We start from the raw sequence: 24,025 nt of genomic DNA, 5'->3' as shown, positions 1-24,025 counted from the left end.
CGTATCCAGCTTCTCGTCCACTGTGACCCCTAGGTCCTTTTCTGCAGAACTGCTACCTAGCCATTCGGTCCCTAGTCTGTAGCAGTGCATGGGATTCTTCCGTCCTAAGTGCAGGACTCTGCACTTGTCCTTGTTGAACCTCATCAGGTTTTTTTTGGCCCAATCCTCTATTTTGTCTAGGTCCCTCTGTATCCGATCCCTACCCTCTAGTGTATCTACCACGCCTCCTAGTTTAGTGTCATCTGCAAACTTGCTGAGAGTGCAGTCCACACCATCTTCCAGATCATTAATAAAGATATTAAACAAAACTGGCCCCAGGACCGACCCTTGGGGCACTCCGCTTGAAACCGGCTGCCAACTAGACCTGGAGCCCACACCAGCAATGCATGCTGGGAGTAGCAGTACCCTTCTCCAAGTTCCAGCTAGAGTCAGTTCCTTCCCCACGCCACAGCCCATGACAATGAAAACAGTGGATCCTGGGCTCCCACATTCACTCCTGCAACTACAGTACCAGGGATGGTTTCTTCCCTTGCCATTCTGCATCGCAAGGTAAGGACAACAGTCACATTCTGCACTTATAGACACTGGTGCCTTGAACAGCACAAATGCGTGCACTCAACACCTTAGAAGTGTGTGCCAGGTGTGCATTGCTGTTTACCCTGCACTTCCAACTGTCTCATCTTGTGTCTTATGTTTCACTGGTTTTATGGTTGCACTGTGTTCTGCCCAATAGAGATTGTATTATTTGCACTGTTTGAAGTTCACAGAAGTTTCTTATTGACACAGGTTCAGTCCATGTGTATAAAACTACACATATGGCACAGTCATAAAATCGATGCACAAAGCCTAATAAAAGCCCGACAAACGTCCATTTCGTAAAGTCATTATGCCCAGCCTGACACAGTGTGTAATCAACGTTCATGTCACCATTTCACCCTGGGCCCTGACGCTTTGCTGTAATTGGCAGACACTACCTCTCCAGCTGTTCCTAACATTCCAAAAGTCTCTGCCCCTTCACCTCTCCGCCATTAGTGAGGCTCCACACTAGGCTTGCACAGATTGTGCCTGACTCAGCAACCAGCCATCCCACCAGGCAGATACTGCTTAGCAGCCTCCATCTCTTGCCACCAGACTTCTCTGTTTCCCTTTCAGCTTGCCAAATGCACACCCCGTTGTCATTCTGCAGCTGCTCCAGAGAGAGTGAGACAGCTCTTTTCTCCAGTCCAAGTGCACGGGAAAAGGGGTGGTCAGTCAGGGAAGCAGAGGGTGAGCTGGGTCTCCCAGAATGACAGGGGAATCACAGAACCGTTGATGTCCAGAGTGGCCCTGGGAGCAAAGTTTCTCTTTCTCATTACAGGAAACAGGCTAAAGGGACCATGGCCCTTTCCAGACCACCCCACTTTAATATTGGCAAACCTGCCACGGTGATCAGCCAAGGCCTTGGAGCACCCTGGAGAAATCCCCCTTTCTGTTGATGAACTCTGAGGCCTTGTGTGGGGCTCAAAGAATGGGCACATGTGGGTCCCATCTATGGTGCCAATACAATTTTGGAACCGCAACTGTGCAGATCCATCCATAACCTCCTGTGCATTGCCAAGCTGTCTGACCCAGGCATCAGCCTGCTCTTTTAGCAGCACACACCACAGTGCGCCTTGCCATGAGAAGAATCCTGATGGTTGATCTACTAACCCCAAATTGGTGAGCTACTGACCAGGGATGGCAAGCTACAAGATGGCGATGGCCACACACTTTTTCACATCACGGGGAGCTCTCCTGTTGGTTTGCCACCACTGCCACTCCAGGGTGAGCTTCTGCACAGATCTTTAGGAAAGTGGCCTTTGTCGTCCTGAAATTCTGCCCTTGGTGGTCATCCCAGATCTGCAGCACTGTCCCATCCCGCAGTCAGGGCTAGTTGGCCAAGCCCAGAAACAGCAGTTCCCCGAGTGAAGCTGCTCCAGGAAAAGTTCAGGCACAAGTAGCTGCTTGACTTCATCCTCCTCTTCCTCCCTTTCCCAAACTGGCTCAGCAGCCCAACGGCATCTCCCAAAACCAAACCATCTGGCTCTGCAGCTGCAAATACAAGTGCAGCAGCTGCTGTATATTAATGATTGCCAGGATCACCGTGTCCAGCACAGTCCCCTCCAGGCTGGCTGATGAAAGACAAGTGAATCATGGGAATCATGGGACCCCCAAGTGGGTATCCCACAATGCGCTGTGAGAAAAATTCCAGAATTCATAGACCCCGGGAGCAGGACAATGCTGTCAGAATGCTGTGCGCTTATTCTGAAAAAACTCAGTGCTGTGTGGGCACACTGATTCCAAGGGGCATAGGTTAAAGCTGGCCATGTGGACCCAGTTATTTTGGATTAGTTACTTTGTGAACATTTATACACAAACATATGTTCTGCTTGTGAACTGTGGGTCCTCCTTGCCTTACTCGGCCAATTAGAAACTCCCTCTGCTTGTCAGACTGCATTCAATGGGGCAGCCTGGAACTCGCCTACTAGTCAACCTGCCCCATCCAAAAGGGAGCCAATGGGAGCTCCGTCTCCCCGCCCAAAAAAACAAGCTGCTCTTGAATGAATTAGGACAATGCACATCCATGTGAAAGACACTTGCTGTGGGCCCTTGGCACCTGCAGAGCTTTCATCCAGCATGGGAGAGAAGGGATCCATTTCCAGGAGCCACTCCACAGGTGCAGGGCTTAGAGTGGACGTAGTTTCCAGTGCGAGCGCCCTGTCCTCTGCTTGCACAGGGTTCTGTGCAGTTGACCTCAGGCCTGGCCTCTCAACTTCTATTAGGCAAGATGAAGCCTGATGGCTTTTGTGATTTCTGACCCATGCCTGCTGCGGGGTGCAGTCAGGGAGGGAAGGAAGCCAAGTTTGGGTCCATGCCAGCTGGGGTCTGCGGGGCTCAGATGTCAGACTGTGATGCCATGGAGTGTTCTGCTCTGCAGGAATGGGGAGGCATGCCAAGGGTTAATAGACCTGGTTTCTCTAGCATACTGCTGGCCTCATGGTTCCTGTCCTCCCAGCAGTTTGGACAGTGCGGGGTGAGAGTGAGGAAAAACGGAACTGGATCTCCTTTTGTTTTCTTCCTTGTGGCACTGGCTGCTCTGGAGGATGAGGCAGGTAACAAGTGCTCTTAATCCCTCGATGCCAGGAGAAGGACTACGCTGGCTAATCAGGCTCCTCTATCCTGCCACTTAAGCTCTTTAAAGGGTTAGCTTTGCTAACCAAATCCTCCTCCTCCTCCTCCTCCTCCTCTCCCTGCTGCAGCCAAATCCCTCCCCTCTTGCGTCTTGGTGGGCCTGCCTCTAGAAGGATCAGAAGATCTCTGCTCCCAGCCTTCAGGTGATGCCTGCTAGGTGGGTGCCAGGAAAGCTCACAGCAAGCTACCCTTCCCCACCCCCCACAGTGTTACAGCATCTTTCTTATCCTCTCTCCTGAGCCACTTGCTCGCTACACCTTTCTCCTGCTGATGCTACAGATTAATCTGGTGAGTTCTCAGCCGTTCCCCTCTGGCACATTCCCAATCTATTGCCTGTCCCCAGAGAAGTTGGTATTTCTCCTAGATGGCTGGTCTGACACCTTAGCCAATGCCCCAAGGTCACTACTCAAGCTTAGAAGCCCTGGGGCTCACTCCAGAGGCTAGTGCAGGATGCTCAGACAAATCCTCTCCCTGGTTTCTCCAAACTCGGCAACCCGGCATGCCTGATGGTAGATCCGTGGGGAGCTGTTGGGGAGAAGTGAGCAAAAGGAGAGAGGATGCCCTGAGAAGAATTTAAATTTGTGTCCCATCATGGCCATTTCTTGCTCCATCGTTTGCTACTAGTTCTTAGGGTTGGATGACAGCCACTGTCTTGGCTGGCACCAGGGACCGCCAGAGCTGAAAGCCTGAAGCTGTAACAGACACACACAGGGGGACCCATAACACACTGACCAGTGGATTGTGCTTGCTTTCTCCAGGCCTAGTGACAGGGCAGCTTCAGTCACAGGTCTCTGCCTATGGAGCCAGCTTCTATCTCTAGTACTTATCTGGCCCCTAGTGCCATTCTGGGACCACTGGGACCATCCAGTCTGACTTCCTGTATAATACAGGCCAGAGACCTGCCCCCAAATAGAGCCCATCTTTGAGAAAAACATCCCATCCTGAGTTAAAAATTGTCACTGGTGGAGAAAGCACTACAACTCCTAGGAGGGAGGGCAGGGCTGTTATCCTATTGAACAGATTGGACCTGAGGCCAAGAGGGAGCAAAGGACTTGCCCAAGGTCACACAAGGCATCTGTGGCAAAGCAGGGAATTGTCCCTTGGTCTCCTATCCTAGTGCCCTAACCACTGGCCCATCTTACCTTGTCTGCCCCTCATGCTCTGCCAAAGCACAAGCAGGGGATTTCAAAGAACAGTTTGAGGCTTGTTTTATTTTCAGTCAGTTTCTTGAGTTACACTTGTTATGCTCATACAAAGCACACGGGCTCTTTATAGAGGAAGGCAAATACGCAGCATTTATTGAAAACACACACACTCTCTCTCTCTCTCCTGCAGTGATGTTTATAGTTACCAGTCTGTTGTAGCTCGAATCAATCTAATGGCCAGTTAGATTGAGCACAAGTGTGGAGCTGGGCTCTTGTCGGTCACGATCCGATGCTCTGAGGCTTTGCAGGACTGAACCCAGAGTTCCATGGCAAAACACCCCGGCTTTATAGTTGTAAATTCCCATTTGAGTCCATGCATTTTGCAATGTCATCCTGTAATCATTAGTCCTTAAGTGGTGTTATCATTTGATGGTTATTGTCCCGCTTCCCATCGTTATCTCCTATTTGTTGTCTCGCCTTCGGGGGTGCCTGCCTCACTTCTGAGGTCGTCAATGCTGCTAACATGTTTAGCACCGGGTACAATGAATGTTTTCTGATTGTCTCCTGGTCTTTTTAAAAAGAACAGGAGTACTTGTGGCACCTTAGAGACTAACAAATTTATTAGAGCATAAGCTTTCGTGGGCTACAGCCCACTTCTTCGGATGCTGTAGCCCACGAAAGCTTATGCTCTAATAAATTTGTTAGTCTCTAAGGTGCCACAAGTACTCCTGTTCTTTTTGTGGATACAGACTAACACGGCTGCTACTCTGAAACCTGGTCTTTTTAAGTCTCTCACTTCTTCTTGACCATGTGGACATTTGTGATGGCTTTCACACCTTATCTTTTCCTGATGCATGCATTCCTCATTCACACAAACAATCTCTTACAGAAACCTTCAAAGGTATACAGACAGCAGTATTGTATATTCAGCAGAATACATTGTAAATCAAGCCTTGCTAAATCTTATAACTAAAACAATTCACATTGGGGCTTCAGGCCCTCAACATTCCTCTAATCTCCTTAACATAGATACAATACAAAATCCTGTCTCTTATTTACTAAAACAAAGAAATGTATATTTAACTAGAGTGCCTAATTTGTAATACATATAGGAAACCATAGTAGAGATTATAACTTATCCTAAAACAAAAGGGTTACCATAATCAGACATAAGGATTGTTCTGGTCTGTCATTTCTTTCTGCTATTCAAAAAGGGTGGCTGACAGGATGAAATCAAATCATACATTAATTCTCATGGGACATTATAAAATCCTGCTCCTACACACTGACTAGAACCACCATGTGGGAGTGAATCTCCTGTGTGTAATGTACATGCTTTGGTGGCACGTAGGCTGCCAAGTACCAAAAAAAGTAATTAAGGCCAAGATATTCACAAGTGACTAGTGATGCGGGGTGTCTCAAATTTTTAGTGCCCAGTTCAAGATGCCTTAAAAGGGCTCAGCCATTGCCAAATACCTAGCCTCTGCAAATCACGTCACTGCAGGGGGTCTCACGGTGGGTGCCAGATATTGTTTCTGGAAACCTGGGCCTAAATAAAGTAAATTTATTTATTGAGGGATAGCTCAGTGGTTTGAGCATTGGCCTGCTAAACCCAGGGTTGTAAGTTCAATCCTTGAGGGAGCCATTTAGGGATGAGGGGCAAAAAATTGGTCCTGCTAGTGAAGGCAGGGGACTGGACTTGATGACCTTTCAAGGTCCCTTCCAGTTCTAGGAGATGGGATATCTCCCTTAATTTAAAAAAAAAAATTATAAAATAAATCTGTATTGGCACAGCAGGATTTCCCTTTTGCATTCCAGCCCATTCATAGACTCATAGACTTTAAAGTCAGAAGGGACCATTATGATCATCTAGTCTGACCTGCATAACGCAGGCCACAGAATCTCACCCACCCACTCCTGTAACAAATCCCTAACCTATGCCTGAGTTATTGAAGTCCTCAAATCGTGGTTTAAAGACCTCAAGGTGCAGAGAATCCTCCAGCAAGTGACCCGTGCTCCACGCTGCAGAGAAAGGCAAAAAACCTCCAGGGCCTCTGCCAATCTGCCCTGGAGGAAAATTCCTTCCCGACCCCAAATATGGCAATCAGTTAAGCATGTGGGCAAGACTCACCAGCCAGCACCCAGGAAAGAATTCTCTGTGGTAACTCAGATCCCGCCCCATCTAACATCCCATCACAGACCATTGGGCATATTTATCTGCTAATAATCAAAGATCAATTAATTGCCAAAATTAGGCTATCCCACCATACCATCCCCTCCATAAACTTATCAAGCTTAGTCTTGAAGCCAGATATGTCTTTTGCCCCCACTACTCCCCTTGGAAGGCTGTTCCAGAACTTCACTCCTCTAATGGTTAGAAACCTTCGTCTAATTTCAAGTCTAAACTTCCTAATGTCCAGTTTATATCCATTTGTTCTTGTGTCCACATTGGTACTAAGCTTAAATAATTCCTTTCCCTCCCTAACATTTATCACTCTGATATATTTATAAAGAGCAATCATATCTCCCCTCAGCCTTCTTTTGGTTAGGCTAAACAAGCCATTCATATTTAAACTGTCAACTAGAGTACTTTAGACCCAAAGTTTAGGTTTTCTTTAGAGCTAGTTGGGACTTTTCTGCCAAAGGTATTTTCCAATGGAAAATGCAGTTTCCACAAAGTCAAAATTTTCTATGTGAAAAATTCTCAATTTTGCCAAAAAATTTCTATGTTTTTTCGATTGGGGAAATTTAAATGGAAATATTTAATTTTGGGTTGGTTAAACCCAAATCAGAATATTTTGTTTTATTGCACTGACCCAATAATTTTGTTTCATATCAGTTGAATACAACATTAAACTTCACTTGCCTATCACTGCAATGCCTTATGGGATTTGTAGTTCAGCCCTCAAGTCTCTCCTATAGGCTGAGCTCCCTAGAGAACCACATTTCCCATAATGCAATATGATTTTCCCTCTGACTAAACTCTGTGTGGTGCATCATGGGAGTTGTATTCCAGCCAAGGAGCCTGACCTATAAGGGAAAATGGGGGCATGTGACTCCCAAACTGTAACTCCCATGAGACAATGTGCCACAATGGGAAAATGCAATTTAATGTTGAAATGACCTGAAATGAAGTGTTCAGGTCATTTCAACAAGCCTAAAGGAAACATTTTGATTTTTGGAACGTCAAAATGTTTCATTTCAATTGAAAATGTCAAAACAATTTTTTTTCTGTCCAGTGAAAAATTCCAAAATTTCAACTTTTTTGTCCCAATTGGAATGAAAACAAATGTAGAGCTGTTGGAATTTCCCAAGGCACGGCAATGCTCAATTTTGCTCACCTCTAGTTGTGTTTAAAAGTTGTGTTTAAAACAGCGGAAGAGGGGTAATGATTGGAAACTGAACAGAAATGTTCTGGTTTTCCATGGTTTTTAGTAGCCTGAGCTTCCCCAGAAGTGTTGGCAGAATTGCCAGTGTCTGTAATGTTTTCCTGGGGCTCACCGTACATTTTCATTTTCCTTTGCGCACTTTTCCCCTTATCTAGAATACTAATAATGCTTTGTTCTTACCTAATGCTTTTCACGAGTAGATCTCAAAGCACTTTACTAAGGAAGTTGGTATCATTATCCCTATTTTACAGATGGGGAAACTGAGGCACGAAGCAAGGAAGCTACTCACCCAAGATCACCCAGCAGACCAGTGGCAAAGCTAGGAATAGTACTTAGGTCTTCTGCATGCCATGCTGCCTCCCCTCCAGCTGCTAGTACTTTCACGGGGAATGAAGGCAGGCAGGCCCTTAACGAAGGCTAGCCACACACTGTTCGCCAATGCCCATTGAAATCAACTGAAAGATTCTACACAGGCTTCGTGGGTTTGGAATCAGTCCAACCACCCCCCGTGTGCAGACAATGAGGAATGTGGGAGAGGGAAGAGAAGGAGACTGAGGGGGGCACAGAGGGAAAATGTGGGAGCCAAGAAAGACTGGGAGGCAGTGGGATCAAGGGAAGGGAGGGAGGAGCTTACTAGGGGAGGGGTGCAAAGAGGGCTAGAATGGCAGCTCCCTGCACTGAGGGGCTAGCGGGGGTTAGGGAACAGCAGCTAGGGGATAAGCCCTGCATTTCTGTGTGACCATTTTCACCCTGAAATGATCAGACTGGAGTTGGGAGGGTTAAAAATCAGAAGGCTGCTGGAAAAAAACAATACAGCTTTTGCTTTTTCCCTCCCATGGTCATTGTCCAGGTTAAGATTTTGTCATAGTTACTTTTAGTAAAAGTCATGAACAGGTCACAGGCAATTAAAAAAAAAAAATCATGGAAGCCTGTGGCCTGTCCCTTACTTTACTAAAAATAACTGTGACAAAATGGGGCTGATGGTGGGATTAAAGCCCGAGCCCTGTTGCGGGAGGGGGGCGGAGTCCAGGATCCACCGCCACTGTGGCTGGGAGCTGCGGGGACCCCAGCGGTGACTCAAAGCCAGGGCCGGTGCAAGGAAGTTTCGCGCCCTAGGCGAAACTTTCATCTTGTGCCCCCCCGTGCTCTGCGGCAGCTCCCCACACACCCCTCCGCCCTGAGGCGCCCCCCTGCGGCAACTCCTCCCCCCCCTGCCCTGAGGCACCCCCGCCATGGCAGCTCCCCCCCCCCGGGGAGCCGTGCAGTAGCTCACCTCTGCTCTGCCTCCTCCCTGAGCACACCGCCCCCGCTCTAATTCTCCTCCCAGGCTTGCGGCGCCAAACAGCTGATTGGCGCTGCAAGCCTGGGAGGCAGGAGAAGCGGAGCAGCGACGGAGTGCTTGGAGAGGGAGCGTAGGAACGCTGTAAAAAAAAATTGGGGGCAATGCTTTTTGGCGCCCCCAAATCTTGGCGCCCTGGGCAACCGCCTAGTTTGCCTAAATGGTAGCACCGGCCCAGCTCAAAGTTCTGGGGCCAGAAGCTGGGAGCTCTGGGTCCCACTGCCACCTGCAGTGACTGAGAGCTGCAGGGGCTTCCTGCTCGCCTGTGGTGGTCAGCGCTTCAGGGCATGGGCGGCACATAATGGAGGCTAGGGGAGGTTAAGCCTCCCCAAACCTCTCGCCGCCAGGAGGGGGGCAGTGGCGGATTACTCCATGGGGCCCGTGCCCAGGAGCCCAGGTCAATTTGCAGCCCCTGGAAAAATTTCCCTCAACCACAGCCTTGGTGCTGGAGGAGTTCTTGCTCCCAGCTGTGGAGCTTTTCCGGTCTCGGGGCCGCAGCGGGAGGAGCAAGTGGGGGATGGGGCCTTGGGGCAAGAGGTGGAATGGGGTGGGGTCATGGGCGGGGCTGCGGGTGGAATGCGGGAGGCGCTCCAGGCTGGGACTTCTGGCCAGGACCAAGAGCTTCATGGTCCCCGCCCAGGCTAAGAGCTTGACCCTAGCCAGGGTCGAGCTCTCAGCCCCCTGCCCTCCATGGCCCTGACCAAGCTCTCTGGCCCCTGCTGCCCAGCCCAAGGCCATGGGGGGGGGGGGTGAGAGCAGCAAGCGGGGGCGGGGCCTCAAACAGAAGAGGCAGGGCAGTACAGACCTCTGGGGGACACCACTATTTACCTCTCTTCATTCTGAAAACTGACCATTTGTTCCTACCCTTTGTTTCCTGCTATGTTTGTTACCAGTTACCAATCCATAAGAGGACCTTCCCTGTTATCCCATGACAACTTACTTTACTTAGGAGCCTTTGGTGAGGGACCTTTTCAAAGGCTTTATGAAAATCTAAGTACACTATATCCACTGGATCCCCCTGTGATGTTATCTAATTAAAATATGACCATATAGCTCATTGTTGCAACCACTGTTATATATTTGCAGCAAATATTGTACAAAGGTTGTCAAGTGAAGTGTCTATGAAAAGGTTATGATTTGCTGGTTATGATTATGCTATCTGTATGCATGTATCATTTTTGTATATGAAGTTATAAGTATTGGCTCTATACTTGGATTTCAAATGTTTGCTCCTGAGGTAACGCCCACAAGGTAACGCCCAGCACATCTTGGAGGGACTATTCAAATTAAGTGGCTCATCAAGAAACACTTGGTTGACAATGTACCATGGGAGATGCCCATCTACACTGAATGGACTTTCATGTAAACGTGCTGTCTGGTGTGTAGGTAATGGCTTCCTGCAATGACTGAGGCGAAATGCATGGACATGGGACTTGCCCATGTGACTCCAAACTCCATCTTGTTGCTGTAATTTTCCACAGTAAGAACAATGGAATGCCCTCCACATGGCAAAAGCTATAAAAGGCCCTGGAAACCCCTCCATTTTGTTTTCAATCCTACTTCTTACCTCTGGAGGAACTTTGCTACAAACTGAAGCTCTGAATAAAGGACTGAATGACCCATCCAAGTAGTGGATGTACTCCAGAGACTTGACTTAAGCCAGTAGTTTATTCCATCACTGCTACAAGCCTGAACCAAGACCTATGCCATTATTGTATGTAATTGATTCCTTTAACCAATTTTAACTCTCACCTTTCTTTCTTTCTTTCTTTTTTATAAATAAACCTTTAGATTTTAGATACTAAAGGATTGGCATTAGCGTGATTTTTGGCTAAGATCTAAGTTATATATTGACCTGGGTGTGTGGCTGGTCCTTTGGGATCAGAAGAACCTATTATTTGATGAGACTGGTTGTAAAGAACCACTTACCTCTGAATCCAGTGTTTTTGGTGGTGATATAAGAACTGGAATGCCTGAGGAAACTGCCTTTATGTTTTCTTGTTAGCCAGTGTGGTGAAACAGGAGTTTACTTTTGTGGCTGGTTTGGTATATCTTATAAAAGAATAACCATGAGTTTTGAGTTGTTTGCGCCCTATTTCTCAGCAGTTTGTCCTGAATATGGCATCCTCAGTTGTGACCCACTAAGGCACGGTTACACCCCTTTGTCCACATGCTTGTTGACTCCCGCAAAGAATTGGTGAGGCATGATTTCCCTTTACAAAAACCATGTTGACAAATCCTAACAAATCGTGTTCGTCTATGTGTCTGATAAATTTGTTCTTTACTAGAGTTTCAACCAATTTGCCTGGTACAGAAGTTAGGCTTACTGGCCTGTAATTGCCAGGATCACCTCTGCAGCCTTTTTTAAAAATTGGCGTCACATTAGCTATCCTCCAGTCATCTGGTACAAAAGCTGATTTAAATAATAGGTTACATACCACCGTTAGTAGTTCTGCAGTATCACATTTGAGTTCCTTCAGAACTCTTGGGTCAATACCATCTGGTCCTGGTGACTTATTACTGTTTAATTTATTAGTGTGATGGGTTGGATCACAGAACCGCCCTTGGGAACTGCCAACTGATGTGCCAAGACTACTTCTGCCCCTGCTTTCCCTGCCAGCCTGGGAATCCAGCACCCTGTCTTGTTGAGCCAGACACACCCATCTGTTCCAACATAGACCCAGGGTCTGAATCACGTGCCCCAAAGCTGCAGACTTAACTGAAAGCAACTTACAGAAGTGTTCCTGTCTTTAACACTCAGATGCCCAACTCCCAATGGGGTCTAACCCCAAATAAATCCGTTTTACCCTGTATAAGGCTTATACAGGGTAAACTCATAAACTGTTCGCCCTCTATAACACTGATAGAGAGATATGCACAGCTGTTTGCCCCACTCAAACAGGTATTAATACATACTCTGGGTTAATTAATAAGTAAAAAGTGATTTTATTAAATACAGAAAGTAGGATTTAAGTGGTTCCAAGTAGTAACAGACAGAACAAAGTGAATTACCAAGTAAAATAAAATAAAACACGCAAATCTAAGTCTAATACAGTAATAAAACTGAATACAGATAAAATCTCACCCTGAGAGATGTTTCAATAAGTTTCTTTCACAGACAGGATGCCTTCCTAGTCTGGGCACAATCCTTTCCCCTGGTATAGCCCTTGTTCCAGCTCAGGTGGTAGCTAGGGGATTTCTCATGATTAGGGTGACTAGATCACACAGGTGAAATATCGGGACGGGGGGGGGGCAGAGCAAAAAAAAAACGGCCACCGGGGCGCCACGCCCCGCCCCCCCCACCAGCTTGCCTCCACTCCATCTCCACCTCCCACCTTCCTCCAGCGCTTGCGCCACCATACAGCTGATCAGCGCAAGCCTGGGAGGGAGGGGGGAGGAGAAGGAATGCGGTATGCTTGGGGAAGAGGCGGGGCCAGGGCGGGGATTTGGAGAGGGATCCAGTGGGGCAGTGAGGGAGCGGGGCTGGGGGCACGGGGCCATGGCGGGGATTTGGGGAGGGATCCAATGGGGGAAGGAGGGGGTGGAGTCAAGGGGGGGCGCCAGCCCCCTCCGGGCTCTGCTCCGCCTGTGAGCGGAGGCAAAATATCAGGACAATTCGCGTCCCAACCGAAGGTAGGTCGGGATGCAGGACAAATAAGCAAATATCGGGACAGTCCCGATAAAATCGTGACGTCTGGTCACCCTACTCATGATGGCTGCTTCCCTTTGTTCTGTTTCACCCACTTATATATCTTTTGCACAAGGCGAGAATCCTTTGTCCCTCTCTGGGTTCCCACCCCCTCCTTCTCAATGGAAAAGCACCAGGTTAAAGATGGATTCCAGCTCAGGTGACATGATTACATGTCACTGTAACACTTCATTACCCACTTGCCAGCGCACACGTATACAGGAAAACTTACAAGTAAAACAGATCCATCTGCAGTCAATTGTCCTGGTCAATTACATCATATAATGGCAGACAGTGCTAAAAAGTGACAAATTCTTAAAGTGCTTATATACAAATGCTAGAAGTCTAAATAATAAGATGGGTAAACTAGAGTGCCTCGTATTAAATGAGGAGATTGATATAATAGGCATCACAGAATTTTGGTGGAATGAGGATAATCCATTGGACACGGTAATACCAGGGTACAAAATATATCGGAAGGAGAGAACAGGTTGTGCTGGTGGGGGAGTAACACTATATATGAAAGAAAGCGTGGAATCAAATGAAGTAAAAATCTTAAATGAACCAAACTGTACCATAGAATCTCTATGGATATAATTCCATGCTCAAAGAATAAGAATATAACAGTAGGGATATATTACAGGCCGCCTGATCAGGATGATGATAGTGACTGTGAAATGCTCAGGGAGATTAGAGAGGCTATTAAAATAAAAAACTCAATAATAATGGGGGGATTTCAACTATCCCCATATTGACTGGGTACATGTCACCTCAGGACAGGATGCAGCGATAACCTTAAATGACTGCTTCTTGGAGCAGCTACTCCTGGAACCCACGAGATGAAAGGCAATTCTTGATTTAGTCCTGAGTGGAGCATAGGATCTGGTGCAAGAGGTGAATATAGCTGGACTGCTTGATAATAGTGACCATAATGTAATTAAATTTAACATCCCCGTGGTGGGGAAAACACCACAGTAGCTCAACACTGTAGCATTTAATTTCAGAAAGGGGAACTACACAAAATGAGGAAGTTAGTGAAACAAAAATTAAAGGTACAGTCATAGGCAGGGGGTATAATAGGGCAGGGAGGCTCTGCCTCTCCTAGCGAAGCTGCTGCCGCGGGACCCCAGTTGCGGGTTTGGCGGGGGAAATTTTTGCTTTTTATTATGCCCCATGCAGGTTCTGGGGCTGCTGAGGTGATGGTATGTGCTATTCAGCTTCTGGGATTCATTAGTAATCTCCCTCTTGAACTCCAGAGAGAATACTGATGAACCCAGGAAGCTGAGTAGCAAATACCACCTCCTCAGCTGCCCCAGAATCTGCATGGGGCATAGCAAAAGCTCAGGTTCTTCTTCCAGAAGAGAGAAGAGAAGAGCTTTTGAATTTTCGTGGAGCAGCTTGGGGTTTCTGGAGGGGAGGCATGGCTGCAGGGGCACTGGACAGCCCAGGGCTCATCTGGCCGGGTGGTGGGGGGTCTCAGGGCTCCAACCGTGGAGGGGGGTCTTGGGGCTCAGGCTACAGGGCAGAGGGCCTTGGGGGTGGGGCAGAAGGTCTCAGAGCTCTGGCTGCAGAGGGGGGAGTGGGGCTCAGGCTGTGGAGCAAAGGGGGGCTCGGGGCTCCAGCTGCAGAGGGGGACTGGGGGGTCTCAGGGCTCTGGCTGGGGGCATGGGAGACTCTCATGCACCTGACCCAATCTGAAAGGTCCTTGAAAGAAAGTACATCCTCCCCTACAGTGCCACAGCTCCATCTCCCACTGAAGAGCGTCTTTAAGACACAGGGTAAGTAATTTCCCTCCTTCTCCCTGTGCAGCCTGAGCGCTGGAGTTCTCAGTTCCCAAAAATTTTCTTTCCTGAAATCAAACCCCCCTCCTACAGAGGACGTAGGTGAGCCTGTTCCATACAGTGATGAATTCAGGTAGAATCATAGAATATCAGGGTTGGAAGGGACCTCAGGAGGTCATCTAGTCCAATCCCCTGTTCAAAGCAGGACCAACGCCAACTAAATCATCCAGGTAGCTCACAGTCACAGGTACCAACCTGCCTTATTCTTCTCACTCAGGCCCACCTAGCAGGGTGAAGTAGAGCTGAGATGGTTGGCTTAGGGTCTCTACTCTCTGCATCATAAAGTTGTCTTGTATGTAACTTAGGAGCCACTTTGATTATGCATGTTTGGCAAGTCTCCTACCAGCAGACAGCTAGGTAATTAACCCCTTGTGACTGTAGTACAGTAGCTAGTGCTGGCCTAGGAATACTTTGCTGCTATTTCCCCCCATTCCTGGGGCTCTGGGGCAGATGCCCATTATCCTTGCTCCCTTATTCCTTGTATTAGTCTAGGGTATTTCATTATCACACTCTCCATTTCTCGTTGCCACTGTAAATACTTTTGATCTACAACATCACTTCTCCGCCCTTCCATCATACACCGCTGGATGAGAACATAGAACCACAGAATTGTAGAGTTAGAAGGGACATAAAGGGATCATCTAGTCCATCCCCCAGCACTTGACCAGATGTCAGGAATGCCTGAGATGGTGTCTATATTGTAACGTTCCTAGATCTCTTTGCAAGTTTCCCATGCTGTTTGCGTTGTCCTTTGACAGCCTCCTTTCCGGCCTAGGAGCTACAACTTCTATCCTGATCTTAAACTGTTATTTTGTCCTCTGTTGGAATACGTGGCCGAGGAAAGAAGGAACCCGTTTGGACGTTGGTGGAATGATAGAGCAGAGAAACACAGTCCCAGTCAGCAGGGCCTTTCCCTCAAGAGCTAGGGACTGGCCTGTTTTGCCTTCTTGTTACAACGTGATCAGAAAGGAATCTGAAAATCTGGAGCCCATCTTCCTCTCCCCATGTATCTCAGCCTCCCAAGCAAACACTTTTATGGGTCATGATTAAGGCTGCAAGTTTGTCACGGAAGTCATGGATTCCATGACTTCTGTAGCGGCTGGCTCCGGGGCAGGACCGGCTCTAGGCACCAGCAAATCAAGCACGTGCTTGGGGCGGCACAATTCCAGGGGTGGCACTCAGAGGTGACCTAGAGCCGGCCCTGCTCTGGGGCTGCCCGAACAGCTCAGGCAGCCCCTGGGCCAGTCACACCAGCTGCTGCCAGGGCAGTCGCGGGCCACCGCCCCCCTCCACCCCAGCAGCAGCAGGAGGAGGAGGAGTTGGGGGGGGCGCTCAGGGCTGGGGTTTGGGGTGCAGGAGGGGGTGAGGGCTCTGGGCAGCGCTTACCTTGGGGGCTGTCCTACAAGCAGCAATATGTTCCTCCCTCAGCTCCTACCTCTGTGCACCGACTCCACACACAGGCATCTCTACCACAGCTCCCATTGGTCGTGGTTCCTGGCCAATAGGAGCTGGCAGCACATGGAGCTAAGAGATTAGAGAGGGACATGTTGCCACTTCAGAGAAGCTTGGTAGGGAGCCTGCCAGACCCAGCAACTGCCCTCTCCCCCTCCCCCCCAGCACCAGCGGGGTCCTGGGCTGTCCCGTCCCCCCCCCCCCCCCCCCCCCGCCCCGAACACTCATGGCACCCCCAGTTCTCCCCAGCACTGCGGCCTCCCCCATGCACCTGCAGCGCTCCCCGGGCCACCTTCCCTCCAGCACTTGCGGCCCCTCCACAAGCACCTGCGGCACTCCCAAGATTTAGTCGGGGTATATAGTACAAGTCATGAACAAGTCACAAGCTGTGAATTTTGTTTATTGCCCGTGACCTGTCCATGACTTTTACTAAAAATATCTGTGACTAAAACGGAGCCTTAGCCATGATCCAAAACACACTGATGCCAAGGGGCTTTGGATTATGGCCAGGTGTCTGTCACCAGCAGCTTGGCATCAGCCTCTTTCATTTGATGCAGCCACGTCAGAGGAGAGTGGTCGTTGTACACGGTAAAGTGCTGCCCAAATAGATACGACTGCAGCTTTTTAAGGGCCTGCACTATGGCCAGGCAGCATAGTTCTGCTCCCGGGGCAGCTGCTTCTTGCTCAGGTACCCGATGGGACATCTCTCTCCATTAGCATCGGCTTGCATCAGCACCGCACCCAGCCCTGCATCGGTGAACACAGTAAAGGGCTTGGCAAAGTCTGGGTTAACCAGATTTACCAGGCCCTGGATTAGAGCCTCCTTCAGTATACAGAGAGCCCTCTGGCACTGCTCATTCCAGACCACCTCGTCTGGCTTCCCCTTCTTACATAGCTCAGGGATGGGGCAGCTAGGGAGCTGAAGTGGGGTACAAACCTCTGGTAGTACCCTGCCATCCCAATAAAGGCCTGGATCTGTTTCTTGGTCTGGGGAACGGGCCAACCTCTGATCGTCTCCACCTTGGCCGGCTCTGGGCTTGGGCAGCTGCTCCCCACCTTGTGGCCCAGGGACAACACCTCTGCCACCCCGACCTTACACTTTCCAGCTTTTGCCATCAGTTCTGCCTCCTTGACGCAGCCCAGCACCCTCTTCACCTGGGACATGTGTTCCTCCCAGGTCTGGCTAAAGACAGATATCTGTGTATGCCAGGGCCAACTTCTCCATCCCCCTCAGTAACTGATCCACCTGGCGCTGGGAGGTGGCCGACGTCCCCTTGAGGTCAAAAGGCAGGACCGGGAACTCAAAGAGCCCCAAAGGGGTGGTGAAGGCAGATTTCAGCCTGGCATTTAGGTCCAAAGGCACCTGCCAGTCACCTTTGGTGAGATCCATAGTAGAGAGGTAATGAGCCCTCCCAAGCTTGTCTAGAATCTCACCAGGCCTAGGCATGGGGTAGGCATCAGACACTGTGACGGCATTAAGCTTCCGATAGTCCACACAGAACTGGATCGACCTGTCCTTCTTGGGGACCAGCACCACAGGTGAAGCCCATGGGCTGTTGAACGGCTGGATCACCTCTAAAGCCAGCATGTCCTTGACCTCTCTCTCCAGGCTCTGGGCAGTTTTCCCAGTAACTCTGAACGGGGGGGCACCTGATGGGAGGATTGGCTCCCATCTCAGGGAAGAGATCCACCAGGGGGTCTTACCCCTTCTCCTCCCAATCGTCCTTTACCAGGTCCGGGGTCCCCTCACTCTCCTCCCATACAGCAGCTCAAAAAGGAAGAACCCTGTGGATTCCTGGAGCACTTCCCTGTACCACAGGTGGGGCAGGTACTTGTCCCAGTCCTGTGGATACTGATCCATAAAAGTCCTTAGCATCATCCTCAGGGTTCCATAAAATCTCTCCTCCAGCTTGTTGGACTGGGGGTGATATGCAGAGGCCCAGGTGGGCCAGACCCCATATTTCTCCCACAAGCCCCGGAGCAGGGCTGACATGAAATTGGACCCCTGGTCGGTAAGGACCTCGCTGGGGACCCCACTCTGCTGAAGATGGTTGGCTAGCGTGTCTGCCACAATGTCTGCCTTGGTGGAGGACAGAGCCACCACCTTTGGGTAGCGGGTGGCGAAATCCATCACCACCAGAATGTATTTCTTCCCTGACCAGGTCGCCTTGCTGAGGGGCCCCACTATGTCCATAGCCACCTTCTGGAAAGGTACCTCTATGGTGGGCAGGAGTCTCAAGGGAGCTTCACCCTTATCCCAGGCCTTCTCCACCGTCTGGCAAGGGTCACAGACTCCGGGCCAGTAAAAGTTCTGCAGCAGCTGCTGCCTGGTGCACTGGATCCCCTGGTGTCCTGAGAGAAGGACATCGTGGGCCAGGTACAATAGCCTGCGGCGGTACTTCTGGGGCACCACCAGCTGCCTCCTGATTCCCCTCAGTTCTACTTCCCCTTGGGGAGCCCATTCCCAGTACAGGAATTCCTTCTCCCACAGTAATCTTTTCCTGCAGCCTTCCCCAAGGGGGTTTGCAGTGCTGTGGCCAGCAAGTTCCCTCAACTTCTCCAAGGAGGGATCCTTCTGCAACTCAGTCTGGAATTCAGCTGCTGGGGTAGGGAGTGGAACCTGTTCCTGGGGTCACACCCCCACTGAGTCCCATGGTTCCTGGCCAATGGGCAGGGCCGGCTCTAGGTTTTTTGCTGCTCCAAGCAAAACAAATTTTGGCTGCCCCCCCTCCCCCCCCCCGCACCCTCCTGCCGCCCCAGCTCTGGGTCACTGGTAACTCGCTCCCAGGGCAGGTCATTCAGCAGGAATTTTGGATGTGCACAGAACACAGACAGGATTGGTTCCCATATGGTTACAGAACTGCAGTACAGTGGAACAATTTTCAGCTTGTGTGATTGAAGGCTATCTGGATGCATATTATAAGACTGTCCTACATAAATGAGGAAAAGTTGAGGTGCCTTTATTATTCTTTTCTTCCATTCTTTGTTTCTATGGGGAATTTGCCAATGCAATATCACTGTCTTCCTTTTAAACAAATAAAACTAAAACTTAAAAATAATAATAATAAAAAAAAGCAATGGCTGTTGAAAATAGCATTTCCAGTCCTAATCACACTGGGAAGCATTTCTTGCTCAATTTATTCTACTTTTTCCTACAGCAAGTTACAGTGGATCAGTATATTTGATTTGGGAGAAATGAAGTAACAGCTGCCCAAATTGAGCTTGAGCACTCCTGAATTTTGAGGGTGTTCAAATCTGGAAGGCAGGTGCTGGATTCCCTTTCTGAATATTAGCTAAATCTAGAAAAGAAAAGTCAATTTCTGCTTCCATGGCTCAGAAGTGTAAATCCTCCTACGTTCCTGGTACTGTATCTAAAGCTGCCCAGTCTAGTAGAGCCTCCCCTCCCTTACTTTTCATTTTAAATTCTAGTGGGATCCACGTACCTGCCTTGCTAGGCTTCAGATAGAGAGGTGCAATGTCCATTTAGTCCACCCAATTCTTTCTTTGGGGGAGAGCCCAGGGCTGGGGCAGCAGGAGGTGCGGGTGCGGGGGGAGGAAGAACCCAAGCTGGGGCAACAGGAGGTGCAGGTGGGGGGAAGAGCCCAGGGCTGGGGCGGCAGGGTGTGTGTGTGGGGGGGGGAAGAGTCCAGGGCTGGGGCGGCAGGGGGTGCGGGTGGGGCGAGAGCCCAGGGCTAGGGCAGCAGGGGGTGCGGGTGGGGGCCAGGGCTGGGGTGGCAGGAGATGCGGGTGGGGGGAGAACCCAGGGCTGGGGCAGCAGGGGGGTGCACGTGGGGGCCACAGCTGGGGCAGCAGGGGGTGTGGGCAGGGGAGAGTCCAGGGCTGGGGCAACACAGGGGTGCAGGGTGAGCCCAGGGCTGAGGTGGGGGGCGGCAAAAAACCTAAAGCTGGCTCTGTTCCTACCATTTACAGCAAGCTGCAGCATGAGGTTTCAGTTCTACACTCCTTCCCCCCTCCCATTCCTGTTAATTGCGGCCAAGGGAATGCTGGGAAATGTAGTTCTTTCCCTGCTCCAGGGCTGGCTCTATAGGCAGGGAGCTAACCAAGGAACTACAGCTCCCAGGGCTCCCTGTTGATTCTCAGCTCTCACTCTGGATTCTTGCACCCCTGCAAATTCGCCGCCCCAAACACCTGCTTGCTTTGCTGGTGCCTAGAGCCAGCCCTGCCAATGGGAGCTGCAGAGGTGGCAGTGCGTGGAGCTAGGAGCTTAGGAAGGGACATGTTGCCACTTTGGAGAAGCTGGGTAGGGAGCCTGCCAGACCCACCAACTCCCCCGCCAGCACCAACAGGAGTCCTGGGCTGCTCCCTCCCAGAGGGCTCATGGCACCCCCACGGGCCACTCCTCCTCCTGAGCACTTCTGGCACCACCCTGAGCCAGTCCTCCCCAGCACCTGCAGCCTTCCCCCCACTCTTTCAGCACTTATGGCCCCTCCATGAGCACCTCAGCACTCCCAAGAGTTAGTCAGGGCACATAGTACAAGTCATGAACAGGTCACCAGCTGTGAATTTTATTTATTGCCTGTGACCTGTCCATGACTTTTACTAAAAATATCTGTGACTAAAACAGAGCCTTAGCCATGATCCAAAACACACTGATGCCAAGGGGCTTTGGATTATGGCCCACAGCTCTTTCCCTGAGCTCCTATGCAAGAGAAGATGAGCTGAAGTGAGCCTCTTGTTTCACCAGTGACCCCCTACATCTGTCCCTGAGTGGTGATGCCAAGAGCTATGTCTACATCAAATTGTAACCTCCATTTTGCATGGCAATCACCATCTTGGACTGTGACTTTCATTTCCTAGTGTAGCCTCCATGTTGGATTAGAACCTCCAAGTGGCATTAGGCGCTTGACACCTGGTTGAATGACTGGCTGAAAAGCCATTGTTGGGGTGCACAACTCGCCACTGCGGCACCTCTTGCTGGTCATCTCAGGGAATTAGCATATCTATCCTCCAGAGCACCCTCTGCAAGTCAGTGTCCCTCCCAGGACCCAGTGCCCCTTGTCTTTGGGGTACTGCCCCCTGGCAATACCCCCCCCAGTCTCAGGGTCTCCCCACCCAGGGGAACCCCCAACCCTCTATCCTCACCTTGCCTCAGTCATGGGTTACTACCAGTCACCATCTAGCCCCCCGCTCACTGGGGCAGACTGTAGTGTAAAAGCCACTCATCACAGGCAAGGGGGGTTTGGACCTGCTGCCTGTGCCTATCCTTGGGCTGTCCCCTGCAAACCCAGTACCTAACTGGCTTTCCACTAGACTGGAGCCTGGGGGGTTTCCAGGCCAGAACTCCCCAGCTCCCTTGGCCTTCCCCCCAGCCCTGCTTCACTCCAGATACCTTCTCTCAGCTCCCTGCAGTCAGATCCCTCCCTCTCAAAGCTAGAGAGTTTATCTCTGGTTTCTGGCCCCAGCCCTCTTATAAGGACCAGCTGGGCCCTCATTAAGCCAGCCTTGGCCTGATTGGGGCATGGCCCCCACCTGAGGCTGCTTTCCCCAATCAGCCCCACTTTTCCTTCCCTGCCACAGCCCTCTCCCCCAGCTGTTTTAAGCCTTTTAAGGTAGGAGCTGGTGACCACCCTACTACAGCCATCAAGGAGCACTCTAAGGCAATCAGCTTTGATTGTTTCTCAAGTACTAGCCCGTTGCTAGGGATAATGGACTCTCTTCACAGAAGCCTGACTGTAGGATGGAGCTAGAATTTCCCAGGGGGGAAAAGGAAGAGAGTGTGGTAAGAGGGGCCTTGCTGAGTCAGGGAGCTGTCTGCTGCTATGTGCCAGAAGACCAGGCTAGAGGAGGCAGGAGGGACTCTGCCTAGTCTGAGATGGTGATCAGACCTCACAAGAGAGAAGAATGTGTGTGTATGTACTGTTTGTTATTTTGCAAAGATCTGTAACTCTCTCGTGCTTTCTTAAGAGTAAAAGTGACAGTGGTTAAGAAATTCCTTTACTAATCCCTATGTTTCTTGATTGTCGGCCAGGTTGTATCTGGAGGGGGTTAATCAAGAAGCTCAGAGAGCCCACAGCCAGGTGGATTCTGGTGGAGCGTGGGGGCTTGGGAAGGCTGAGTTGCTGGTTGTGGGTGTTTAAGGCAGCTGAGCTGTAGAGCCCCATGTCTGAAGATAAGGAGGAAGACACAGGAGCTGCACTTGAGTGTGTCTTAAAGACCTAGGCTAGGAGCCATGACCCAGCTCTACCCTGATCTAGGGCCTTAGAAGCAATCCAGCAATTGAATCTGCTCACAAGAGGCTGGTATCCACCCACAGACGGGGACTGGGCCAGGTTGTGGCAGCTTGTTCTCTCTTTTGCTGTGTGTTAAATAGGAAACAAAGGCCCTGTTGTGAAAGACTCCAGAAGGGACAATGCAGTGAGTGGTCAAAGATTCCCAAGCACCCTGGGAAGCATGCAAGTCTCCAAACACTTCTAATAAACCTGCTGCTAATGGAGCGGTGCCAGTAGATGTGACCAATTAAAATACCAAACCCTTCACATCCATCCAAGCTGAGCTGAGGTCACTGGGAACACGTGCCCTTCTGGGGCTGGCCTGGGGCAACCCACACCTCCTCCGGCATGGGACGGCAAGAGGAAGGATTGTCTTGGTGGGGCTCGGTTGGGGGAAGGCAGAAGGACTGCACCACGATAGGGAGTAGCTGTGAGTGGTGGGGGTGTGCACTGAGACCCTAGGATAGGAAGCCTCCCCCCGGATGCAGCATCAACACTTCCCGCTCTCATCTGAGGAGCTGCCGCCTCGCACATCCCAAGATTTTGCAATGCTAGGCAAACACCCCTCCCGGCCTCGCTCTCCTTCTGGGTATTTGCTGCTATGGGTAATGACCAGTTCAGCCCATGCAGTAGAGATGACCCCATCGCTCTGGCAGCAGGGGCTGCAGCCAGTCATAGGCTCCCCGCTTGCTTTCCCTGGCTGTTAACCCTTTAATATCTGCTGCTCACATTTCCTCCATGAGAACCATTTGAAAACTCACTCATGGCGATCGGGGGAGGTCCCAGATGACTGGAAAAAGGCTAATGTATTGCCCATCTTTAAAAAAGGGAAGAAGGAGGATCCGGGGACCTACAGGCCAGTCAGCCTCACCTCAGTCCCTGGAAAAATCATGGAGCAGGTCCTCAAGGAATCAATTATGAAACATTTAGAGGAGGGGAAAGTGATCAGGAACAGTCAGCATGGATTCACGAAGGGGAAGTCATGCCTGACTAACCTAATTGCCTTCTATGATGAGATAACTGGCTCTGTGGATGAGGGGAAAGCAGTGGATGTGTTATTCCTTGACTTGAGCAAAGCTTTTGATACGGTCTCCCACAGTATTCTTGCCGCCAAGTTAAAGAAGTATGGGCTGGATGAATGGACTGTAAGGTGGATAGAAAGCTGGCTAGATCGTCGGGCTCAACGGGTAGTGATCAATGGCTCCATGTCTAGTTGGCAGTCGGTTTCAAGCGGAGTGCCCCAAGGGTCGGTCCTGGGGCCGGTTTTGTTTAATATCTTTATTAATGATCTGGAGGATGGTGTGGACTGCACTCTCAGCAAGTTTGCAGATGACACTAAACTAGGAGGCGTGGTAGATACGCTAGAGGGTAGGGATCGGATACAGAGGGACCTAGACAAATTAGAGGATTGGGTCAAAAAAAACCTGATGAGGTTCAACAAGGACAAGTGCAGAGTCCTGCACTTAGGACGGAAGAATCCCATGCACTGCTACAGACTAGAGACCGAATGGCTAGGCAGCAGTTCTGCAGAAAAGGACCTAGGGGTCACAGTGGACGAGAAGCTGGATATGAGTCAACAGTGTGCGCTTGTTGCCAAGAAGGCTAACGGCATTTTGGGCTGTATAAGTAAGGGCATTGCCAGCAGATCGAGGAATGTGATCGTTCCCCTTTATTCGACATTGGTGAGGCCTCATCTGGAATACTGTGTCCAGTTTTGGTCCCCACACTACA

The 24,025-nt window shown here is 50.2% G+C and overlaps 1 protein-coding gene across 3 annotated transcripts in view; it reads right to left on the bottom strand.

Moving 5' to 3' along the window:
* Nucleotides 1–16,103, bottom strand: part of GNAT2 (G protein subunit alpha transducin 2) — a 43,162-nt gene extending 27,059 nt beyond the window's left edge. Inside the window, exon 1 of one of the 3 annotated variants that reach the window (XM_005311005.4) lies at nucleotides 15,999–16,103. The gene's annotated coding sequence lies outside the window, so the exon portion shown is untranslated. The remainder of the gene's footprint in view (nucleotides 1–15,998) is intronic. The other 2 variants (XM_042861856.2, XM_042861857.2) reach the window with 2 other exon arrangements.
* Between the last annotated feature and the right edge of the window lie 7,922 nt (nucleotides 16,104–24,025).

Source organism: Chrysemys picta, chromosome 4, assembly GCF_011386835.1.
Source record: "Chrysemys picta bellii isolate R12L10 chromosome 4, ASM1138683v2, whole genome shotgun sequence".
Taxonomy (NCBI): domain Eukaryota; kingdom Metazoa; phylum Chordata; order Testudines; family Emydidae; genus Chrysemys; species Chrysemys picta.
Note: the sequence above shows the minus strand (reverse complement) of the source record. Positions and strands in the feature narration are given on the sequence as shown.